Below are 12,410 nucleotides of genomic sequence, written 5' to 3'. Positions count from 1 at the left end.
CCAAAATGCCCAAAAGCCACTGCAAATCAAGAATGACCCTTCATGCATCATCTTAACAATGCCTCTCTACCCAGCACACAGGTGTAGCCCTGCATCATTGGTTATCATGTTAATGTCTTTCCCCTTTGCCGTGGCAGAATCGGCTGACACGAATGCTGTTATTAACCCATACCTTGCCTGCACCAGAGCTCCCTCCTGGGTGTATAGTAGAAAGATATGGGGATACACATCATGATATGTTGTCATTACGTGATAGAACTCTAATAGAAACAGATGAATGGGACGAAAGGAGAAACACGAGACAAATTATGAGTTGATGTTGTGTGCTTCGTGACAGTTGGAAGATGCATTGTCTGATGCATTGGATTTCTGGGTGGGATGTTTGGCAAGGCTCTGTCTGTTTGAGCATGCCAACCTTTGAAGTGTGCGTCCGCCCTAGGACAACATTCAACCAATTATAAAGGTCCTTGATCAGGTGAATATTTATTAAGCACCGTCCTGATATAAATAGAAGCACAAGGTCTGCAATATTGTAAGCTCACTGAATGTATATGTTCTACTGTGGAAAACTTGATATTTTGATCAAGGTACGTTTTAAATATTACACATACTGAGCAATACAATAGGCATGGTCTCCTAGGCTGGCATACTGCAGATCAATCCATTTTCATTCAAGAAAGTTGCACTAAGATGTAAAGATACTGGGATAATATAATTTAATGGCACATTTAAAGGAATAGTTTGTTAGTGTTTTCATACCTCAAATAACTACAGGGGTGGTTCCTATACTGCATCTCTACCAATAATGTCTATAGTAAACGTGTATACAGTTCAATAGATGGTTCAACTCTGTCCCTTAAATGATTCATTGGCTGTCCCCATACGAGAACCCTTTGAAAAACAATTTTTGGTTGCAGGTAGAACCCTTTTGTGTTCCATGTAGAAATCAGAAGTGTTCTACCTGGAAGGAAAAAGGGTTCTTCAAAAGGGCAGAACAGCTATGTCCGGTTTGACGAGGGGTGGTGGTGTGTGTCTATTTGTCAATAATAGCTGGTACGAGATGTCTAATATTAAGGAAGTCTCGAGGTATTGCTCGCCTGAGGTAGAGTACATCATGATAAGCTGTAGACCACACTATCTACCAAGAGAGTTTTCATCTAGATTTTTCGTAGCCATCTATTCACCACCACAAACTGATGCTGGCACTAAAACCGCACTCAACGAGCAGTATAAGGCCATAAAAGCAAACATGAAAATGCTCATCCAACAGCGGCACTCCTAGTGGCCGGGGACGTAAAGGCATGCAAACTTCAATCCGTTTTACCTAATTTCTACCAGCATGTCACGTGCAATCAGAGAAAGAAAAAAAAACTCTAGACCACCTTTACCCTACACACAGGCTAAAGGCTAGAGCTGCCACTTCAAGGAGCGGGACACTAATCCGGACATTTATAAGAAATACAGCTATGCCCTCAGACGAACCATCAAACAGGCAAAGCGTCAATACAGGACTAAGATTGAATCCTAGTACACCGGCTCTGTTGCTCGTCGGATATGGCAGGGCTTGCAAACTATTACGGACTACAAAGGGAAACCCAGCCACGAGCTGCCCAGTGAAGCGAGCCTACCAGATGGGCTAAATGCCTTTTATGCTCGCTTTGAGAAAAGCAACACTGAAGCATGCATGAAAGCACCAGCTGTTCCGGATGACTGTGTGATCACGCTCTCCGGGGCCGATATGAGCAAGACCTTTAAACAGGTCAATATTCACAAGGACGCGGGTCCAGACGGATTTCCAGAACTTGTACTCAGAGCATGCACGGACCAACTGGCAAGTGTCTTCACTGACCTTTTCAACCTCTCCCTGACTGAGTCTATAATACCTGTGCCCAAGAAAGCGAAGGTAACCTGACTAACGTCGGTAGCCATGAAGTGCTTTGAAAGGCTGTTCATGGCTCACATCAACACCATTACCCTGGAAACCCTAGACCCACTCCAATTCACATACTGCCCTTACCACCTGGACAAAAGGAACACCAATGTGAGAATGCTGTTCATTGACTACAGCTCAGCGTTAAACACCCCAGGTGGTAAGGGTAGGCAACAAAACATCTGCCATGCTGATCCTCAACATGGGTGCCCCTCAGAGCTCGTGCTTAGTCCCATCCGGTATTCCATGTTCACCTATGACTGTGTGGCCAAGCACGACTCCAACACCATCATAAAGATTGCTGACAATACAACGGTGGTAGGCCTGATCACCGACAACGATGAGACAGCCTATAGGAAGGAGGTCAGATACATGGCAGTGTGGTGCCAGGACAACAACCTCTCCCTCAACGTGAGAAAGACAAAGGAGATAATCGTGGACTACAGGACAAGGAGGGCCGAACACACCCCTGTTCACATCGATGAGGCTGTAGTGGAGCGGATCGATAGTTTCAAGTTCCTTGGTGCCCACATCACCCACAAACAATCATGGTCCAAACAAACCAAGAAAGTCGTGAAGAGGGCACGAAAATGACTTTTCCCCATCAATTGACTTAAAAAATGTGGCATGTCTCCCTGATCCGATTGGCGAGGTGGTCTAAGGCATGGCATCTCAATGCAAGAGGCGTCACCACAGTCCTTGGTTCGAATCCAGGCTGTATCACATCTGGCCATGATTGGGAGTCCCATAGCACGGCACACAATTGGCCCAGCATTGTCCAGGTTTGGCCGGGGTAGGCCATCATTGTAAATAAGAATTTGTTCTTAACTGACTTGCCTAGTTAAATAAAGGCATCACTGCCTGGTATTGCAACTGCTCAGCATCCGACTGTAAGGCACAACAGAGGGTTGTGTGTACAGCCCAGTACATCACTTCGGGCCAAGCTTCCTGCCATCCAGGACCTACAGTGCCTTGCAAAAGTATTCATCCCCCTTGGCGTTTTTCCTATTTTGTTGCATTACAACCTGTAATTTAAATACATTTTTATTTGGATTTAATGTAGTAGACATACACAAAATAGTCCAAATTGGTGAAATGAAATGACAAAAATAACTTGTTTTAAAAAATTCTAAAAACACCCCCTGGAAAAGTGGTGTGTGCATATGTATTCACCCCCTTTGCTATGAAGCCCCTAAATAAGATCTGGTGCAACCAATTACCTTCAGAAGCCACATAATTTGTTAAATAAAGTCCATCTGTGTGCAATCTAAGTGTCACATGATCTGTCACATGATCTCAGTATATATATACACCTGTTCTGAAAGGCCCCAGACTCTACAACACCACTAAGCAAGGCGCACCACCAAGCAAACGGCACCATGAAGACCAAGGAGCTCTCCAAACACGTCAGGGACAAAGTTGTGGAGAAGTACAGATCGGGGTTGGGTTATAAAAACATATCCAAAACTGTGAACATCCCACAGAGCACCATTAAATCCATTCTTAAAAAATTGAAGGAATATGGCACCAGAACAAACCTGCCAAGAGAGGGCCGCCCACCAACACTCACGGACCAGGCATGGAGGGAATTAATCAGAGAGTAATCAAAAGACCAAAGATAACCCTGAAGGAGCTGCAAAACTCCACAGCGGAGATTGGAGAATCTGTCCACTTTAAGCCGTACACTCCACAGAGCTGGACTTTATGGAAGAGTGTCCAGAAAATGCCATTGCTTTAAGAAAAAAAATAAGCAAACGTGTTACGTGTTCGCCAAAAGGCATGTGGGAGACTCCCCAAACATTTGGAAGAAGGTACTCTGGTCAGGTGAGACTAAAATTAAGCTTTTTGGCCACCAATGAAAATGCTATGTCTGGCGCATACACCTCTCATCACCCCAAGAATACCATCCCCATAATGAAGCATGCTTGTGGCAGCATCATACTGTGGGGATGTTTTTCAACGGCAGGGACTGGGAAACTTGTCAGAATTGAAGGAATGATGGATGGCGCTATATACAGGGAAATTCTTGAGGGAAACCTGTTTCAGTCTTCAAGATTTGACTGGTATGGCGGTTCAGCTTCCAGCAGGAAGCATACTGCTAAAGCAACACTTGGGTGGTTTAAGGGAAACATTTAAATGTCTTGGAATGGCCTAGTCAAAGCCCAGACCTCAATCCAATTCAGTATGTGTGGTATGACTTAAAGATTGCTGTACACCAGCGGAACCCATCCAACTTGAAGGAGCTGGAGCAGTTTTGCCTTGAAAATGGGCAAAAATCCCTGTGGCTAGATGTGCCAAGCTTATAGAGACATACCCCAAGAGACTTGCAGCTGTAATTGCTGCAAAAGGTGGCTCTAAAAAGCATTGGGGGGGGGGGGGGGGGGGGGGTGAATAGTTATGCACGTTTTTTGTTGTCGTATAATCAAATAAATCAAATGATACAACCCCCCCCCAAAAAAAAATTCCAGGTTGTAAGGCAACAAAATAGGAAAAATGCCAAGGGAGTGAATACTTTCGCAAGCCATTGTATTTTCTAGGTGGTGTCAGAGGAAGGCCCAAAACAAGACTCCAGTCACCCTAATCATAGAATGTTCTCTCTGCTACCACACGGCAAGCAGTACCGGAGCACCAAGTCTAGGTCCAAAAGGCTCCTTAACAGCTTCTACCGACAAGCCATATAACAATTAATCAAATGGCTACCCAGACTATTTACATTGACCCTTCCCCCCCATTTGTTTTTACACTGCTGCTACTTGCAGTTTATTATCTATGCATAGTCACTTTACCCCTATCTACATGTAAAAATTACCTTGACTAATCTGTACCCTCGCAAATTGACTCGGTACCCTGTATATAGCCTCGTTATTGTGTTACTTTTTATTTTATTTTTTACTTTAGTTTATTTAGTAAATATTTTATTAAGTCTATTTCTTGAACTGCATTGTTGGTTAAGTAAGCATTTCATGGTATTGTTGTATCCGGTGCATGTGACAAATACAATTTAATTTGAAAAGGGTTCTCCTATGGGAACAGCCGAAGAACCCTTTTGGAACCGTATTCTCTAAGTGTTTAGGGTATGTCACATATCCTGCCATGCCTGCTGATATGATCAACACATGCAAATGGCTCTGAGATATGAATAATATTACCACACAGATCATTCATGTAACGTTAGCTAGCTAGCCAGCGAGCCTGCTAGCATTAGCTAGCTAGCTAATAGTACACTTTGAACTTGAAATGAAAACGACTTTCTGACAAAATTGGAAACGTGTAATATCTGAAAATCTAGCTAGTTAGACTCTCTTACCCATATACATGGATGGACGCTTTTCCCTTTATGTCAGAAATGCCATGGTTCCCTTAGTTTGAAGATGTAATCCGGAGACAGGTGTTTTACAACAATCTTCTGTGTTCTCTTTTCAACTCCGTCTGCATATTTGCAATCAAACAGCAGAATTTTCCTTAGCTAGCATACTCTAATTCTACTGATTTCAAAACCCGGTCTTCCAGAAAGTGGAGAGCAACACTTATGCAGCTTTACTACATGATATCTTTCAAAAAAGCCGCGTTAAAAAGGATTACCTCACATTCTGACCAGCTCATATTATAGACAGAAGCGACCAATCCGAACTCATCTCTTGACATGTCCAGCCCACTCCTTATCTCTTCCAACCATGGCTAGCGGGAAGGTTGCTGCCTTTTTCCAGGGCTAAACCAACTAGGCTCATAATTTAACAATTGTATTCGTATTTACAGATGGCATACACGTTTGTTATTAAGTAACATGAAAGTTCACAATATTCCAGAAGGCATTTCTAACAACAACAAAAAAGTTTATGTTCAAATGGCGCTCCTGTGAAATAATGACCCACGACATATGCCTAGTTTCCTGAAACGAGTCACATATGAACAACACAAGCCTTCATCTAAATGGGAGAGGATTTGCTAAATAAGATTAATGACTCACAAATTACTGAGACTGCACACACTGATTGTTGCAACTGTCACTCCAACAAACTGCTTCCAACAGTATAATTCTGCTTTAGAGTTATCAATGTCAACTTACCCGACAAGGGAAATGTCATTCATTTCGAGGGCTCTGATTGGGTGAGACTGGAAGAGGACACATTGACATGGGTTGAATAGATGAGGTGCAGAAATATCAGGGTTAAATGTTCATGGAGGGCTTGACAGAATTCACGAGTCATTAAGTATACCAGTACAATTATTTGAAATCCCAGCTGTTACTGTATTGTACTGTACCTGATGTTTACATGTAACTAAGAAAATATGTGGGAAAAATGGATACTTTCTGGTACCTATTCTAAAGAGAACCGACGCGGTCTCCCAAAAGCTTGGCTGTTGTATAAAACCCGCAAATTCAGACAAACATAAGGCTGTAAAGCCGAAACATCTGTGTACGCTATCCCTGAAGCAGTTAAAAATGTTAAACACTGAATAATGAAGCTTTATGCAACACACATTTTTAGTGTGAACCCATTACACCTCTTTGTTTGTCTACTTTTTGGTACTTATCTCAAATAATTTAATTGATAACCACGTAGTAGTACAAAACAGTACATAGTGACGCTTGTGTCAATAAATCTCAAAGAAATAATTTAATTACTATGCTATTATTAGGCAATTATTGCGACTTTCAGCATTGCGTCTTGCTCTTAGGAAATGTTTGAGTATTTTGTTATTGTATGTACTATTTTTTACATTATTGTCTCAGGAAATGTTTTGTGTCATTACATGCAGTCGGGAAGAACTATTGGATATTAGAGTGGTGGTAACTCACCAGAACTACCTGCATTACGACCAGGAATGCTACTTCCCTGGAGCAGATCCTTTGGTCACTATCCCCAGAGCAATTGAACTTATTCCAGAGGTCGACCCAAAACATCACCGGCGGAAGAGAGGCGCTCGAGGCGGTGTGCTGGTTCGACTTACGAGGAGTGCACACCACCCACCGCTTCCGAGTATATTACTCGCTAATGTTCAGTCTTTGGATAACAAAGTTGATGAGCTTAGAGCAAGAATTTCTTTCCAGAGAGACATTGTGACCTACTTTGTGTCATGGAAACATGTCTCTCTTGGGATACTCTGTCAGAGTCAGTAAAGCCAGCACGATTCTCAGTACATCCCACAGACAGGAATAAATATCTCTCCGGGAAGCAGAATGGTGGAGGGGTGTGTTTCATGATTAACGACTCATGGTGTAATTCTAGGAACATACATGAACTCAAGTGCTTTTGTTCACCCGACCTAGAATACCTCACAATCAAATGCCGATCATATTATCTCCCAAGAGAATTCTCCTCCGTCATTGCCATGGCCGTTTATATCCCCCCTCAAGTTGATACCACAATGGCCCTCAAAGAACTTCACTGGACTTTATGCAAACTGGAAAGCACATATCCTGAGGCTGCATTTATTGTAGCTGGGGATTTTAACAAAGCATATTTGAGGACTAGGCTGCTGAAGGTCTATCAACATATCGGCTGTACAACTCACCCTGCTAAGACTCTCAACCATTGCTTTTCATACTTCCGGAATGCTGACAAAGCCCTCCCCCTCCCTCCTTTTGGCAAATCTGACCACAACTCTATCTTCCTGTTCCCTTCCTATAGGCATAATATCAAACAGGAAGTACCCGTGCTAAGAACTATTCAACACTGGTCTGACCAACCGGAATTCACGCTCTATGATTGTTTTGATCATGTGGACTAGGATATGTTCCGGGTAGTTTGTGAAAATAATCTAGACGCATACACAGATACGGTGACTGAGTTTATGAGGAAGTGTATAGGAGAGGTAGTACCCACAGAGAGTATTAAAACCTACACTAATCAGAAACTGTGGATAGATGGTAGCATACGCACAAAACTGAAAGGCTACCACAAGGCTACCAAGGACTGTTGGCTCTCCTTATCCGTGGCTGACGTGAGTAAAACATTTAAACGTGTTAACCCTCGCAAGGCTGTCAGCCCAGACGACATCCCTAGCTGTGTCCTCAGAGCATGAACAGACCAGCTGGCTGGTGTGTTTACGGGCATATTCAATCTCGCCCTATCCCAGTCTGCTGTCCCCACAGTCTGCTGTCCCCAAGAAGGCAAAGGTAAATGAACTTAATGACTATCGCCCTGTAGCACTCACTTCCGTCATCATGAAGTTCTTTGAGAGGCTAGCAAAGGATCATATCACCTCTACCTTACCTGCCACGATAGACCTACTTCAATTTGCTTACCATCCCAATAGATCCACAGACGATGCAATCGCCATCGCTCTGCACACAGCCCTATCCCATCTGGACAAGAGGAATACCTATCTAACAATGCTGTTCATTGACTATAGCTCAGCATTCAACACAATAGTACCCTCTAAGCTCAACATTAAGCTCGAGGCCTTGGGTCTGAATCCTGCCCTGTGCAACTGGGTCCTGGTGGTGAAGGTAGGAAACTTCACTTCCACTCCGCTGATCCTCAACACTGGGGCACACACAAAGGTGCAATCAATCAGCCCCCTCCTGTTCACTCATGACTGCGTGGCCAAGCACGCCTCCACTCAATCATCAAGTTTGCAGATGAAACAACAGTAGTAGGCTTGATTATCATCAATGACGAGACAGCCTACAGGGACCAAATACTTATTTTCCACCATAATTTGCAAATAAATTCATAAAAAATCCTACAATGTGATTTTCTGGATTTTTTTTCTCATTTTGTCTGTCATAGTTGAAGTGTACCTATGATGAAAATTACAGGCCTCTCTCACCTTTTTAAGTGGGAGAACTTGCACTATTGGTGGCTGACTAAATACTTTTTTTGCCCCCACTGTACGTATATACTGTATTCTATACTATTCTACTGTAGATTAGTCCATTCTGCTCTGACATCGCTCGTCCATCTACAGTTGAAGTCGGAAGTTTACATACACTTAGGTTGGAGTCATTAAAACTCGTTTTGCAACCACTCCACAATTTTCTTGTTAACAAACTATAGTTTTGGCAAGTCGGTTAGGACACTTACTTTGTGCATGACACAAGTCATTTTTCCAACAATTGTTTACAAACAGATTATTTCACATATAATTCACTGTATCACGATTCCAGTGGGTCAGAAGTTTACATACACTAAGTTGACTGTGCCTTCAAACAGCTTGAAAAATTAAAACAAATGATGTCATGGCTTTAGAAGCTTCTGATAGGCTAATTGACATAATTTGAGCCAAGTGGAGGTGTACCTGTGGATGCATATCAAGGCCTACCTTGCAACTCAGTGCCTCTTTGCTTGACATCATGGGGAAATCAAAATAAATCAACCAAGACCTTAGAAAAATAATTGTAGACCTCCACAAGTCTGGTTCATCCTTGGGAGCAATTTCCAACTGCCTGAAGGTACCACATTCATCTGTACAAACAATATTATGCAAGTATAAACACCATAGGACCACGCAGCTGTCATACAGCCCAGGAAGGAGACGAGGTTCTGTCTCCTAGAGATGAACGTATTTTGGTGAAAAGTGCAAATCAATCTCAGAACAACAGCAAAGGACCTTGTGAAGATGCTGGAGGAAACAGGTACAAAAGTGTCTATATCCACAGTAAAACAAGTCCTATATCGACATAACCTGAAAGGCCGCTCAGGAAGGAAGATGCCACTGCTCCAAAACCGCCATAAAAAAGGCAGACTACGGTTTGCAACTGCACATGGGGACAAAGATCATACTTTTTGGAGAAATGTCCTTTGGTCTGATGAAACAAAAATACAACTGTTTGGCCATAATGACCACCGTTATGTTAGGAGGAAAAAAAGGGTGAGGATTGCAAGCCGAAGAACACCATCCTAACCGTGAAGCACGGGGGTGGCAGCATCATGTTGTGGGGGTGCTTTACTGCAGGAGGGACTGGTGCACTTCACAATATAGATGGTAACATGACGAAGGAAAATTATGTGGATATATTGAAGCAACTTCTCAAGACATCAGTCAGGAAGTTAAAGCTTGGTCGCAAATGGGTCTTCCAAATGGACATTGACCCCAAGCATACTTTCAAAGTTGTGGCAAAATGGCTTAAGGACAACAAAGTCAAGGTATTGGAGTGGCCATCACAAAGCCCTGACCTCAATCATATGGAAAATATATGGGCAGAACTGAAAAAGCGTGTGCGAGCAAGGAGGCCTGCAAACATGACTCAGTGAGGAATGGGACAAAATTCCCCCAACCTATTGTGAGCAGTTTGTGGAAGGCTATTGAAACGTTTGACCCAAGTTAAACAATTTAAAGGCAATGCTACCTAATACTTATTGAGTGTATGTCAGCTTCTGATTCACTGGGAATGTGATGAAATAAATAAAAGCTGAAATAAATCATTCTCTCTACTATTATTCTGACATTTCACATTCTTAACATAAAGTGGAGATCCTAACTGACCTAAGACAGGGAATTTTTACTAGGATTAAATTTCAGGAATTGTGAAAAACAGAGTTTAAATATAGTTGGCTAAGGTGTATGTAAATTTCCGTCTTCAAATGTATGTATATAGTCTTAATTCATTCCTACTTCGATTTGTGTGTATTGGGTATTTGTTGTGTAATTTGTTAGATATTACTGCACTGTCAGAACTAGAAGCACAAGCATTTCACTGCACCCGCAATAACATCTGCTAAACACATGTATGTGACCAATAACATTTGATTTGATTTACTGATTTAAGTAACAACCTGATTTAAGTAAAGTCACTACCTGGTAAATAGCGGGCTTTAAAATAAAGGGTTACTGAAATATCTATAAACAGTACTGTCTGCAGGATACCTACCACAGACTATTTACTATTTACCACCGATAAATCCACGATAATTGAGAATTTCAATAAGCTTTTTTCTACGGCTGGCCATGCTTTCCACCTGGCTACCCCTACCCCGGTCAACTGCCCTGCACTCCCCACAGCAACTCGCCCAAGCCTCCCCGATTTCTCCTTCACCGAAATCTAGAGAGCTGATGTTCTGAAAAAGCTGCAAAATCTGGACCCCTACAAATCAGCCGGGCTAGACAATCTGGACCCTCTCTTTCTAAAATTACCTGCCGAAATTGTTGCAACCCCTTTCACTTGCCTGTTCAACCTCTCTTTCATATCGTCTGAGATTCCCAAAGATTGGAAAGCTGCCGCATACACTCAAAAAGTGTATGTTTTGAGTAAAACAAGCCTATATTTTAAGTTCTGATGGAGTATGGCAGTTGAACTAAGTTCATGAGGCATTTATAATTTACATTCTTCAAGAATCAACAGGTATACATCATTAATTTAAAAGTAAAAAAAAATGTACCAATCATAGATTGCCCCTTCGTGGAATGACACAGTCCACTTTTTATTTTGGAATTCATGCAGGACATTCTTCAGATGACTTCCCGAAAGAAATCAGAGTGGCAATTAAATGTACATGTCACATAAGCTCCCCCATGAAATCCTGTCATCATAAACTACTGATTTCTGCCTTTGCCCAGAGGCGGTTACGCACCGCATTATATCTCAGTCTTTTCCCTAAAGAAAACGATAGATATTTGTTTACTGTTTTGCCCATCCCCCCAAGCTAATTTCCACCAATTGATCTGGGCCCTTGTCAGTGGAGTTTGTCTGGGTCTGGGGCTGCTATTGATCTAGCCTGTACCATCACCACACTCAGTGGAAACTAGCAATTGAAGACTATTTCCAAAATGCTCTATCCACTCATTTTTCACGTTTTTCATCAGACATTTTTGCTTATGGGCACCTTCACGTGTGTCTAAAATGTTACTGTTATCAGAAAAGCAATTCAATATTAGGAAACTGTTCTTAATGTTTTCTAAAATCTGTGTATATCCACTGTTTAGCTGGAATGGAATGTTTGAATCCTGTATATTTTACTGTGATATGCACAGACCATTATTCCTTCTCCACCAAACTTTACTATGCATTTGGGGAGGTAGCGTTCTCCTTGGCATCCGCCAAACCCAGATTCGTCCGGACTGCCAGATGGTGAAATGTGATTCATCACTCCAGAGAATTTCTGCTTTCCGCATTTCTGCTGCTCCAGAAGCTTGGCATTGTGCATGGTGATCTTAAGCTTGTGTGTAGCTGCTCGGCCATGGAAACCCATTTTATGAAGCTCCCGACGAACAGTTCTTGTGGTGACGTTGCTTCCAAAGGCAGTTTGGAACTTGGTGGTGAGTGTTGCAACCGAGGACAGACAATTTTTATGCACTTCAGCACTTGGCAGTCTCGTTCTGTTTACTTGTATGACCTACCACTTCGTAGCTGAGCCATTGTTCCTCCAAGACGTTTCCACTTCACAATAACAGCACTTACAGTTGACCGGGGAAGCACTACTTGGGCAGAAATTTTAAGAACTGACTTGTTGGAAAGGTGGCATCCTATGACGGTGCCACGTTGAAAGTCACTGAGCTCTTCAGTAAGGCCCTTCTACTGCCAATGTTTGTCTAT

Source organism: Oncorhynchus mykiss, chromosome 11, assembly GCF_057628025.1.
Source record: "Oncorhynchus mykiss isolate SJ-2025 chromosome 11, ASM5762802v1, whole genome shotgun sequence".
Taxonomy (NCBI): domain Eukaryota; kingdom Metazoa; phylum Chordata; class Actinopteri; order Salmoniformes; family Salmonidae; genus Oncorhynchus; species Oncorhynchus mykiss.
Note: the sequence above shows the minus strand (reverse complement) of the source record.